This window comes from Trachurus trachurus (assembly GCF_905171665.1).
Source record: "Trachurus trachurus genome assembly, chromosome: 9".
NCBI classification, from domain to species: Eukaryota; Metazoa; Chordata; class Actinopteri; order Carangiformes; family Carangidae; genus Trachurus; species Trachurus trachurus.
Window position 1 is genome coordinate 21,014,580 of NC_139895.1, and position 12,621 is coordinate 21,027,200.

At 41.1% G+C, this 12,621-nt stretch overlaps 1 long non-coding RNA gene across 1 annotated transcript; it reads right to left on the reverse strand.

The window, feature by feature from the left end:
* Positions 1–10,503: 10,503 nt before the first annotated feature.
* LOC310990898 lies at positions 10,504–11,365 on the reverse strand. Its single transcript, XR_014595600.1, has 4 exons — positions 11,060–11,365; positions 10,865–10,926; positions 10,724–10,772; positions 10,504–10,634 (listed from the first exon to the last, which is right to left on the reverse strand). It is a non-coding gene; the product is annotated as an uncharacterized lncRNA (long non-coding RNA).
* Between the last annotated feature and the right edge of the window lie 1,256 nt (positions 11,366–12,621).

Genomic DNA, 12,621 nt, shown 5'->3' on the forward strand with positions numbered 1-12,621 from the left:
ATTGTATAGCTCCCTTCCCTATATCAGTCTCTTCTTCCGGTGAAACCAGTACCACCCTTGAGACTGATAACTTTCCTGTTTATACTGCCCTAATCAATGTGTGTGTGCGTGTGAGAGTTAATGTGTGAGAGATAGAGAAACAGGGAGAGAGAGTACAGACATGTGTTCAGTCAAACCAGAGTTTCAGAACATGTCTGCCTCAATATCAGCACTTTTATCTGTTTTTGATTAACACTGGGGATATTAACCAGACCATGGAAACCCCCAAATTACACACACAAATCACTGCACTATCGTGCACGTACAATAAAGCCTCAAAACACACACCCACACACACTAGAAAAAGTCTACACAAACACGCACTCGAGCGAAACCTCTCACATCCACCCACACTGCTGCAGACACCCCAAGTGAAATGTATTGATGAAAAGACCATGAAACTGGCTTAACATGACTAATTCATTCATACTAACTCTTTCACACGATATAATAAGCTCTTTCACTCTCTAATACAAGGCAAAGGAATTAAACATGACCATATGTGCCGCTAAAACAAAAGAGGCCAGCTGAGGGTTTTGTTTCGGTGCTGTTACAGATGCCACCATGTGCCACCCCATTACACACGGATACAAGGACACATGTAGCCTACACATAGACGTCTTCAACAATTTCAAGTAATTTGCATAATGACATTCAGACGCACAGCCACACCCAGATACTGAAAATGTCACTGTGAAAAACGACAAAAAGGCCACTGGTCAGACTCACATTTATGTCCAATCACTGAAATCACTGAACTAAACAATGCATACTAATGGAAGTCGAATGCTCTCATTGTTAGCTTGTTGCAACTGGTCGGTCTGTCTGTCTATCTATCTATCTTTCTTTCGAAAAAGGGAAATGCAAAAAGAAAAGTAATTTTAATAACAGAGAAACAGAGTGGGTTTACTCCAGCACATTATTCAATGTTTCTGCTTACTAATCGGCACAAGAGACATAATATGGCCCAGCTATACTGTAAGCCCCTAACTTGGTTTCTTAAGTAACATTCAACATCTGTAACAAAATAAGCAAAAATCAAAGTCAACATTGCAAATAAAAAAACATCCTTAGCTGCTACTTATTAACTCAAACTCTTACCTATGCTGCTGGATCAGGAGTGTGTAGCTGTGGGGTTATCAGATTTGACTGGAGCTATCCTGGCATCATACAGTAAACAAACAAACCCACCACCAGCGTTACATTTTAATTCAAATGCAGCTAAATTCTGATCCTTCAAGCTTCTCCCACTTTAAATAAGAAACTTAAGAGGAAAGCTACAGAAAACTCTCACATTAAATAAAGTAAAGCATTCGATAGGAATCTTACTGAGTTCATGCCGGAGTCTTAAAAAGCTGATTGAGAAAACTGGCATCATGTCCTTTAAGGGGGTGACGGTCAGGAAGGAGAATATAACATTTACTTTAATACCAGTATTCCAGGTTTGTTTTCCAGTCAGTATTGACATTTTTTTTTATCACAACTGTGATCTGTCTCCAGCCTCAACCAAATAATTTGCTCTGATACAAGTAAACTGTTCAATTTTAATTGAAGCACAAGTTGGATAGAGTGGTAGATACCAAAATACCAACATATGACACATATTAATCTCCACTCATTGATTTCAAGTCACTGCAAACATTTCAAAAACGGCCTTTAGACTCATTAGGATACCTCAGACTCATGCCTCTGCCGTTAATCTGCCATTGCTTTTAATACAGTATGTTTTCCACTGCTGGCCTGGTGAGAAATTACTTTCCATCCCAAATATTTAGGTTGCTCAAATACTGTGATGACTCGCATTTGGATGGGGTCATTCTGTGGGATCAAATGCACTTTTCTCCAGGTGAACAAAGTTCTTATGTATAAGGGAAACTAGGTGCAGTCGTCTGACAGACTTTTTGCATTTGTCTATGTTGCATATGTTCACCCAATGATATACCATCACCCCTAGTAAAGGCTATAAAAGTGAGGTGAAGTCATAACCCTCTTGTAGCATCCAAAAGAGGAACATGTTACACAATATTCATTACAATGACTCAATATTCTTTTATGGTTGGCTAATAGTTGGCCCAATGAGGAGACTCTCGTGTAGCCATGAAGACTGTCTCCTCCCTAGTCCTCCGGCTGGTTTCTACAGTTAATTTGAACTGACATGCTTTGTACCTTGACCAACCACCCACTCTGATTTGTGAGGAAATAAATGTTTTACACTTTCACGGGATGGTGTGGCCTCAACTGGTGAGAGAGATACTGGTATAGAGATACAGAATGTCAGCTCTTCTGTTACTTGCAGACCTAACCTCCTTACGAATATGAATACGAATAATTGTATTAATCCCCAAAGAAGAAAAGCCCGATGGCTAAAGGTGCAAGGGATCCTCTATATTTCTCTGTCCTGCAGCAAATAGAGCGGAGCCGTCCATCTTTCCTGGTCCATCAAGGAGCCATGAAGTGGATGATCCGAGCCGTCCGGAATGGTCTCCACCATCTTCAGTGCGCATCTCTCCACACCCCCAGTGCATCCATCAAGGAAACATGACTGAAGTCTCCTGACATCATTAAAAGTGCCTCAGGATGTTGGGTCTGTATCCTAGCAATGACTTAATGGAGAACTTCACATGGGGTTTCAGCAGTTGTCATTGGGTGGGATGTACACCAGTGTCAACTTTCTGAGTCTTCAACAATATCTCCAGCTCTTCATCACTCTTGTTGGGCAGAGAGTTGATATTTCTCATGATGACTGAAGGCAGAAAGGACCGATAGGACATCTCCACTTAACTCTTTCACTGCCAAAGACGAGTTATCTCGTCTTAGCGAATCCAAGCGTAGTCTGCCAAAGACGAGATAACTCGTCTTAGCGTTTTTTTAATGGCAACGCCATGTTGAATGTCTTGCCCTACTCCTCTGTGAAGATCAGACTTGTATCATCAAAATAAAGTGCAGAAAAACACATTTGGATTGAGAGATATAAAAAATATAGCGTGTTTCTCCCCCCTCACGGAGCGGAGCGGGTGTCTGACTGCAGCGGCGCCGCTCCGTGACACTCTGGCCGCCGGTGAGAGCTTAGGGGGCGGCGGCGGGGCTCATGGCGGCTCGGCAGCTCGTCGAAGCTCCGTGCAGCTCCGTGATACAAAGCACAAACGTTAGTAACAACAACCCCGTTGATCGCTCGTCGTTAGTCGTCAAGGGCGTTTGGAAAGTCGCCAGATTTTGCGAGAAATCACTCGGATAGCAGCTTGAAAATCCCGCGATCTAGTGTGGATGAGGAGCGGACGGCGCCGGCGAACGTGACGAGGAGAGCTAAAGATGGTGGGAGTGTCTGTTGTGAGCGTCAGCGTACTGTCTGTGGCTGTGGGTTCAGGGGGCACGTCAGCCAGAGCTGTAGGCTGTGTGTAGATGTGTGTGTGAGACAGAGAGTGAGTGAGACCGCTGCCTGCTGACCAGAGGAAGCTGGATCTGATCTAAAGTGCCGTGTTTCGGCTACAAAAACCTGTCGAACTGATCCGCGCACACGCGCACACACACACACACACAGACACACACGCACGCACACACACACACAGACACACACACACACACACACACGTCACGTACGCACATACACTAAAAAAAAGGAAAGAAAAAGTTGTAACTCAAAGAAAAGAAAGAAAAAAGGCTGCAGTAGTGTGTGTCAGTAGCTAAATGTTTTGTTTTTTGTCATCAAAAGTCATTTGTCAGTGTTGATTTAGTTGTTGTTTACAAGAGAACAACTGTACAGATGCTGAGGCATCACTAAGGCAAAATATAAAGGAGCCAATTGTACTGGTTCACCTGAAAATGACAGCCGACACAAAAACCTCTTTTTCTCAAGATTTTGGTGCCAGAATGGCATTTTGGGCTAAAGTAACTTATATTCAACCACCAATTTCACAAGACTGGAACAAGAAAGAAACAAACAGGTTTTTTTTGCTGGAAAGTAGAGACCCTCATCTTTCCTTTGATGGGTTGAATGTGTATGTAGTAACAGTACATAATATATGGTGGGTCTACGCAAATCAGTCAAAAAGCTGGAAAATGCCTGGCAAGCTGGAGGAAGCTGCTGTGAGAATGGCTGGCAGTCAAAGAGTTAAAAGCCTTCATCTTTGCACCAGCAGCAGCACAGCAACCACGAAAGCACCTCTTGAAACAGGATGGTATCCTCCAGACTTGGTCCATTTTCAATGAAAGAAGCTCATCTTTGAAGATCTCCCCTCCCCACAGAAGTATCCATCAGTAGTTGACAAAATACAATAGAAACACAACAAAAATAAAGCAAAGGTTGAGTAAAAACTCAGAGCGACCAGACTTTGCTGCTCCCAGTTGAAGCACAAGTTCCAAAAGATAGGTAAATAAGGCAGTTATAGTTTACTAATGTAACTAAAGGATGAAGAGTATGGACCAAGAAAAAGTCCTTAAAACTGTGTCAATTAAATCACCTCACTGATTCAAGCAAATATTCTTAAAGATTATTTCACTTGTGTATAAAGCACTGAATGGATTCACTTTATAGCCGCAAGCAACAATGTGGGGGTCAGCCAGCCTAGAGGGCATGGTTATAAGCAGGCACAGTAACTCTCATGTCAGCTGATTAAAGATTAGCTGATATGACTTCTATGATTTCTTGTTTGACACCTTTGCTGCCAATTTCAATTGGCTCAAACGGATGAATGCTTTTGAAAATCAAAAAGCCAACAAAAAAGGTTTTTTTCAGGATTGGTTTGAAGAACATCTGTGTCAGATTTGAGGTAAACCAAATGCAAGAATTTTGACCTTAAAGCAAATGCTTGAACAGTTACAAAGTAAAATGCAATTTTTTCTTCTAAATGAATCTGTCTTTCTTTTTAAGATACAACTTATTCTGCTGAAACAGTTGTATCTTTGTTTTTGTGCAATTGATGTGAGTCACTTGAATGAAATGAATGAATGAATGAATGAATGAATGAATGAATGAATGAATGAATGAATGAATGAATGAATGAATGAATGAATGAATGAATGAATGAATGAGGAAATATAATGTTCATAAACACGCAATGAGTTATTTCAAGCCAAGTCAAGAGACCATCCATGCATGATTGCCAAGCCTCCACCTTCTTGCTGCTCAGTGCTGTTGGAATCAGCCATGCAGGGAGTGTGTCTCTCTCAGATGGCAATGTGCCAGCAACATTATGGGCACTTACACAAGTAGCCCTATGTCTGTTCATTTGTAGGACAATGCCAATTGATCAACAGATATGTATTCACAATAGACCGCTCCACATTTTAGCTACTGTCCCTCAGTAGCAGTAAAACACAACTCATATAACTCATGCAGGCTTTGCCAAACTGGAGGTGTAACTGAAATGCAAATAGCTCTGAGCACAGGCAAATGACCTTAACCATGCCACTTCACCAATCTGCCAGTTACTGCCTTTGCAGACACCAAGTAGCAAAGAGTTACAGTGTGTATATAGCTACGGTTGCACAAATCAATACCAAAACATATGGATGAAATACTGTACAGTGTAATGGTGTCATTCATGGCACCAGAAACAGCATGTGTTGAATGATTATTTTTGCATAAATAATACAGCAACATGGTAAAGTAAAAGTAATAAGGCTTCTGCTGTCTTTGCATTTGTTGTAAATTGGTGAAAATTTCAACAACAAAAAACAGAACTTGGTTGTAAAAAAGACTTTGTTAGTTTGCCCCATGATTTCAAAGTTGTTTTATTGAAATTGGGTATAAAGTGGCTTTGATGCACAACTCACTGTGGGAGTGAAGGAAGATAACCACATACTGAGATAGTGAAAGTGTAATCGGTAACAGCAGTCATCCTGGCACCAGCCTGAAAACACTGTAGCAACCCATGATAGTCGGTATAGCTAGTGCAGAGTTTCTGCTGGACAGTATTGTATAGTGCACAGCCCTAGCACTATACAATACTGTAATACATATATGTAAACACAGGAATGTAATGTGTAGTTCAGTTCAAGCATGGGGCAGTAAACCTCAGTCGACTCTACTCGCTCGCTGGTGTGATTATTGTCCACTCCAATGGTGGCAGCGGCAATGCCTGACATGAGCTATGTGATAACGCAGCAATGGTTACTGTAGGCTCTGTAATAGAGTTCCCAATGGGCCTGAAAATTAAAACATGACCCCGGCCTGAGCCGTGGGTGTTGAAGGTCTGGACTTTATATGATTTTGCTTTCCTCTTCTGTTTGCCATTACCTTGCCAAGGTACGCAGGAGGGGTGCGTGGAGGTAAGGCAGGAGGAAGAGGTGGGTGGGACTTTGGAGGGAGGTGGAGTTGTTGATGTTAAATATTTTGTGCTGTGTGAAAGGCTGGAACTGTAAGAGTTGCTTCAACATCCTGGTCAAGTTCTTGTAGCTGGAGGCTCTGATATTTAAACTAGCCTCAATGATAAATGTACAATAGATGGACACAATTGAAATACCTCTCAGAAAATCAGATAAGTGAACACAGTTGCTTAGATACTGTACAGTATGTACTTGTCTTCTCACTTCAGCAGTAAATGAGCTGAAAGGCTGTGTGTTTCAGAAAGAATGCGTACTAAAACTACCACAAAACAAATATTACAAGTGAGAATAAAATGAGTCGAAATTCAAACAAAACTGCAAACAGAGTGAACATGCTTGTCCTTGCCATGCTTTGACATGAATCAAAAACACCATGTTGAAAAATGACACGTTTTAAAACCCTGCAAGCCTCTTTCTGTTTCACTGTACAGGATATATATTAATGGCCATCTTATTTTCTCAGAGATTCTGTCTGTATCCCACAGGCGGGAGGCAATTATCAGCACTTTTAACTGCTTTTACCTGAGAGCTAAATACCAAATTGAAAACCAAATAATAGAACAAACAACGCTGCTGAGCCGAACCACCCTCGGCCCATTAGTCTTCACTTGTGTGGAAGTGTAACTGTTTTCAGTTGAAGTCAAGGTTGGTTCAACTAATCATGGTTCCCAATTTAGAGACAAAAAGCATTTATTTCTGTGAAGTATAAAATGTTCCTAGAAGCCAGCAGTGCACCATCCTACAAGTACACAATACACAGAGCAACATCAGACCCAAACATACACAAACATATCCACACACACTCTTACACAAAGTACAGTGCCAAGGTCGTGTCTCTGCAAATGACTCAGGCCTTGCTCCCGTTTACCGTTTGTTATTCTCTCTCAGCCTACATCTTATGTCAGCACCAAAACTCTATCAACAAATGTAATAACAACCTTGATCATTTCTAAACCTCCAGGAGCCGTTACCTGATCTGCGTTTGGAACTTTTGTCTGTATTCATACACATGCACACAAACACAGGCACAAGCATTCACACAAACTCATTGCCTTGGCACGCACGTCTCACTAACACACATTTGAATCCTGGTGTTTTGCCAAATAAGGCCTCAGGGTTATTCAGATTTCAGTTCCCCTGAAATGAGAACTATCAGCCAGAAAATTCTTTCAGAATGAGAAACACTGACAGCCATTAAACAAAGACAAGTTGTGAACATATGCTGTGGAAGTGAAGCCATTTCCGCAGGTTGCAACACCGCTTTCTTCGGTCTTGTGTTTTTTTTGTACTATTGGAGACTAATGTAAAAGAGAAGTGCATTTGAATAGCCACAGGGCACCTTGATAGGATATGATAATGTATTTCCACATATGATACATACTACACAGAACGCAGCTTTATCTAGTCACATGGCAAGTTTTCCCAAGCTGAACTTTACAGGGAGGACTTAAAAGGATTTTGAATCTCAGTATCTTAACAGAATCCACCAGTGTCTGTATCCAGGCAACAGTGACGATGTAATTTCCATGCAACTGAGCTGCTTCATCTTAAATGTATACTGTACTGTACATGTAAAGAGTAAGTATTTTGTTACTGTGGTCAATATTTTTATATACTTTCACACTAAAGCTGATAAATGTCCCCGACTGAAAGCCAAAATCTGAAGCAGTCTGTTTTCATTGATGCATGAGTGATTCATGAAACTCGTATTAGCCTGTGGACGAAGCTGCATCGAAATCAGTGTGAGCTAGTCTGAGAACCTTGATGATCACAAAACCTTGTATTCAGTCGGAAACAGTCTTGTTGAGGAGGTGAAGGCTGGCCTCTCTCGACTCTTTCACACAAGGAAAAATAAACACAAGTGCAAGTTATCAGCCCCTTTAAAACAATGTTTCACAAAGTGCTCGGCACAAAGCAGGGAAAACAGTGGAGATTGAAGGAAAACAGACACACAATGCACCGGTATGCAAAAAGACATGAAATGCTCAATCTGCTCCAGTATGAAAGTATGACACAAATACACAGCATGTCAGTAAAAATGAACCGCTTTAGGATGATAATGAATATGCTGAAAAGATTTTTAAACTGCATTATGTTTAGTTGTTTACAAGCTGACAATACATCGTTACTCATTTACACATCCACCAGACATACTGCAACACTAACAGTCATTTTGAATTACAGTTCTTGACACCTGATGTTAAATCAATGGGGTGAGACTTCTCTATTGGTTCCTCGCTACTGGAAACAACTGTAGCCCAGTGGGTCGTCCACTAACTGGAAGGTCAGAGGTTGGATTCTCAGCTTTAGCTCCAGTCAAAATTTAAATTGTCATCAGATACTGAACCCTAAATTATCTCTGATGGACAAATAGTGTATGAATGTGTGTGTATGGCATACAATTGCTCTATGGGCCTAAACTACTAAAATCCCAGATAAGAAGTGTTAAATTGTGTGCTCGTAGTAAAATCTTGTGTGGTTGTTTGGCGTATGTTTTGCCGGTGATCTACTAAGAGTGGCTGCCTAAATAACAGCACATGCAAACCGCAGTATTGAAATTAGGGTTTTGCGTGTTGAAGCTGTATCATTTCCACCATGGAGAGTTTGGACTGAAAGCTGCATGGCCGCCAAAGCATAATGGAATGTGATCTGATGGATTTACAGAGAAGGTAAAATAAACATATTGTTGGACTATAGTAAAAAAGAAACATGGGAGATTATCTGAGAGGAAGTAAATGCAGTTGGTAAAACTGTCTGCAATGGTGATGGCGAGAGTGATCAAAATTGGGTGAAGGCAGTGGTGAGGTCTCTTGGTTCCTGGTCCCAGAGCTGAGCAGCCAGCTACTGGAGAGGGAGGAGAGGAGCGAACCGGACGGGATGCACGGCCTGCACAACGTCGCTTAAAGGATTTTTCATACCACACCGGAAAAAACTGCTACAGCTCACTGGAATGAAATGCAAAGATTAAACTTTTGCCATGGCAGGTATTAACTAACTCATTTATGTGAGTGGCTCTAAATCAGCCTTTAGTTAGTCCAGCAGCTCCAAAATGACTTGGTTGATAGATGATATATGTCTGAATGATTTTTTTGTCTGTCATTCCAAAAATGTAAACAAAATGTAAACACTTACGTACTCTTCTTCTTGTTGCGTAATTCTGGGATGATTAGCTCCTCCTTTTCAAACACATTCAATTCTGACACAGTCACATTCACGGCAATTCAATTTCGGGCTTACTGTATAGATATCATTGCATGTGCTAAATCAAGCTCCTCTCAGTATTTTGCTCACCTGGGCAGAAACACCCACAGCATGAAAAGTGGGTTTTTCGTCCCCATAAACGCCCGCAGATTTCCCTAATTACCGGCAATTAACGACAATTTATGGACTGCAAACGTCGCGTTTGTCCGTGCCACATACTGACGGAAACGAACCACTGGTGGAGGGGCTAATTAGCATATGAATAGCGGCGAAACAGCGCCTGGTCAGAAGGTGTTAATGGCTCTAATCAGCATATGAACAGCAGCGGCCAGGCGGGGCTTGAATGGCCTCACTCAGTATTGGTTGAAACCACTACTCTTAAACCAGAAAAATGACTCGTGATTGGTTGATATATATACTTTTAAACTAGGAAAATGACTTGTGATTGGTTGATATGTATACTTTTAAACTAGAAAAATGACTCGTGATTGGTTGATATATACTTTTAAACTAGGAAAATGACTTGTGATTGGTTGATATGTATACTTTTAAACTAGAAAAATGACTCGTGATTGGTTGATATATACTTTTTAAACTAGAAAAATGACTCGTGATTGGTTGATATATACTTTTAAACTAGAAAAATGACTCGTGATTGGTTGATATAGGCTACTTTTAAACTAGGAAAATGACTCCTAATTGGTTGAAATATACACCTATTTTATAGGTTTTTTATTTTATATATATTAAGTTATCCTATGGACATGAATTTATTGAGCAAAGAAAAATTGCCAGCAACATGTTTATTCACAGAAAGAGCTTTATTGGCATAAATAATAATAAAAAATGTATGTAGCCTATACATAGCACAAAACACAACACACAGCAGTCTCCTCCATGATCCTAGGCACAGCTCTGTTTGCTGCGTCTGGGCTGTAGGTAACAGATGACATTCTTTTTTAATTTTGTCCATGTTGTAAACGTCTGTGGTGTGTTGCCCTGTATTTAGGATTTGCCTCTGAATGTGAGGCTGCAGAGCTCCAGAGAACTTTTCACAGCTTCCGCCTGCGCTGCAAGTATAAGACAGTAACACTTAGGCACAGCATTAACATGCATCTCCTTACATTGAACACTAAGCAGAAAGTAGTACGTTACTTACACACAATAGTGTCTTTATCGGCATCAGGCACAGTGGTCACGAGGTCAGTCTGTGAAAACAAAATGTACGGTTAAGATGAGTATCTATTTTACGTTTTTCCTTATGCAGCAGAATGAACACAGCCTATTCTTTAAATCTTACCCTTGCTCTGGTTTGTAGCTCCTCCAAGTTGCCTCAGAGTTGTGAAGACGGCGTACTGCATCCTGTAAATACACAGAAACACACTTTGATAAAGCAACACACTGGTTCAGGCTACTTTTAGCTTGGGCTACGGAAAGAAAGCTTTACTTTGAGGCTACTAGCTTAGCAAGCAGGCACCGAACATATTCATCTTACCGCAATTTTGGGATTGCATCCGTCTTTTCCACTTAGAGTTGGGCTCCTCTGGCCTGTTTTTCATCTCCAAGGCAAGAAGGCAGTCAGTCCGAGTCTGTGTCGGCGGTAGTTATCTGACGAGACAGCCCACTAACAGCGTTCAAAAGCACTCTCCTCTCGTCGGTGTGCGGACTTGCTGTGGAAAGGTGTTCGCGTCCATGCAGAGGAGTTGAGGGGGAGGCGAAGTTAAGACGCCGTCCAGCCATTGTAGTCAACGAATCAGCAAAGTTAGAAAAAGTTGTGAAGAAGTCTGTTTACTCCTTGTAGCCTCGCCTTGTAGCCTCTTCAGACAAGCGAAGAACTCCTTGCAAGTACTTCCGTGTTAGTCCCGCCCATGACCTCACGTGATTGGATGAGGACCCGGAGTCTCGTCGGGTCCTCCACAGAGTTCATTGTTATATGGAAGAACTTGCGAGATGTGGTTTGCCCATCTCTCAACACTCATTCCAAACGTAGCCTAATATGTTTAAAGTTGTATTCATTTAGACAAACCTGGGAAAAGTCCTGGGAAATAGTGTCCCATTTAAATTGTCTAGTTAAAATGTGGTTGCTTTTCACTGTTGTGGTTGTTGTATTAATCTTTTTTACATAACATTGTAGTAGATAACACATTTTTACATATTTTTTAAAAACCTATTTAGATGATGATTAAAGTCAATTTGTTTGTTTTTTCTCTGAATATATTTCTTTTAAAATAGTTGGTTTTTTTTGTTTTTTTTACATATGGCCCTAATACACCAGCGTACTTCTCAGTATTGACAAAATGTGTTAAAATTCAAATGCATAAAAACTTTTTGTGGATGTTTTAAATTGACAGTGGGTTTTATAAGGATTAAAATGAAGTTAATACCTTTTAGAAAGATCTTACCTGGAATAACACTCCCCCTGCTACCATGCTACACTGATTTGCATTTGTATAGCTCACAGCACGATCATTTACATGTTAAAGCCTTCCCTTGAATTAGGGAGAGGGGGGTGATGGGGGGGAAACTGCCCAGCAAAGCCCACGGCAATTTCTGACCATTCACGACAATTCCCGACAGTTGTGGGTGTTTCCTGCAAATTGTCGTATGCAGTCGCAAACCTGAACTTCCACGACAATCTACAGTGCTGCTAACTGTCGAAAATCCCACTTTTCATGCAGTGACCCCACGCTGCATATTCGTCAAGGCCAAGCAGCTAATTGGACAGTGTGTGTCGTTTCCATCATATGAAAGGCACAATCTTCAGTGCGTACCCGTTAGTAGATCAGCGTATACATTTTCTTGCGGGTTACATCAAGTTTGTACATACAGTATACTGTACACACAAACCTTTTGTGGATCAGGCCCCACAGTATGTGTCGGGAAAAGTGCTGTACTGTATGAATGTCTGGCTTTCACTTAAGAGCACTTTGATTGGCAGATAAGACTTGAAAAAGCAGTGTGGAAATGCAGTCAATTTACCAACTATTCACATTCAACACCAGTCATATGATTCGTTATTCCAGTGGTATTCGCGCAGCTATGAATTGCATTCAGGCC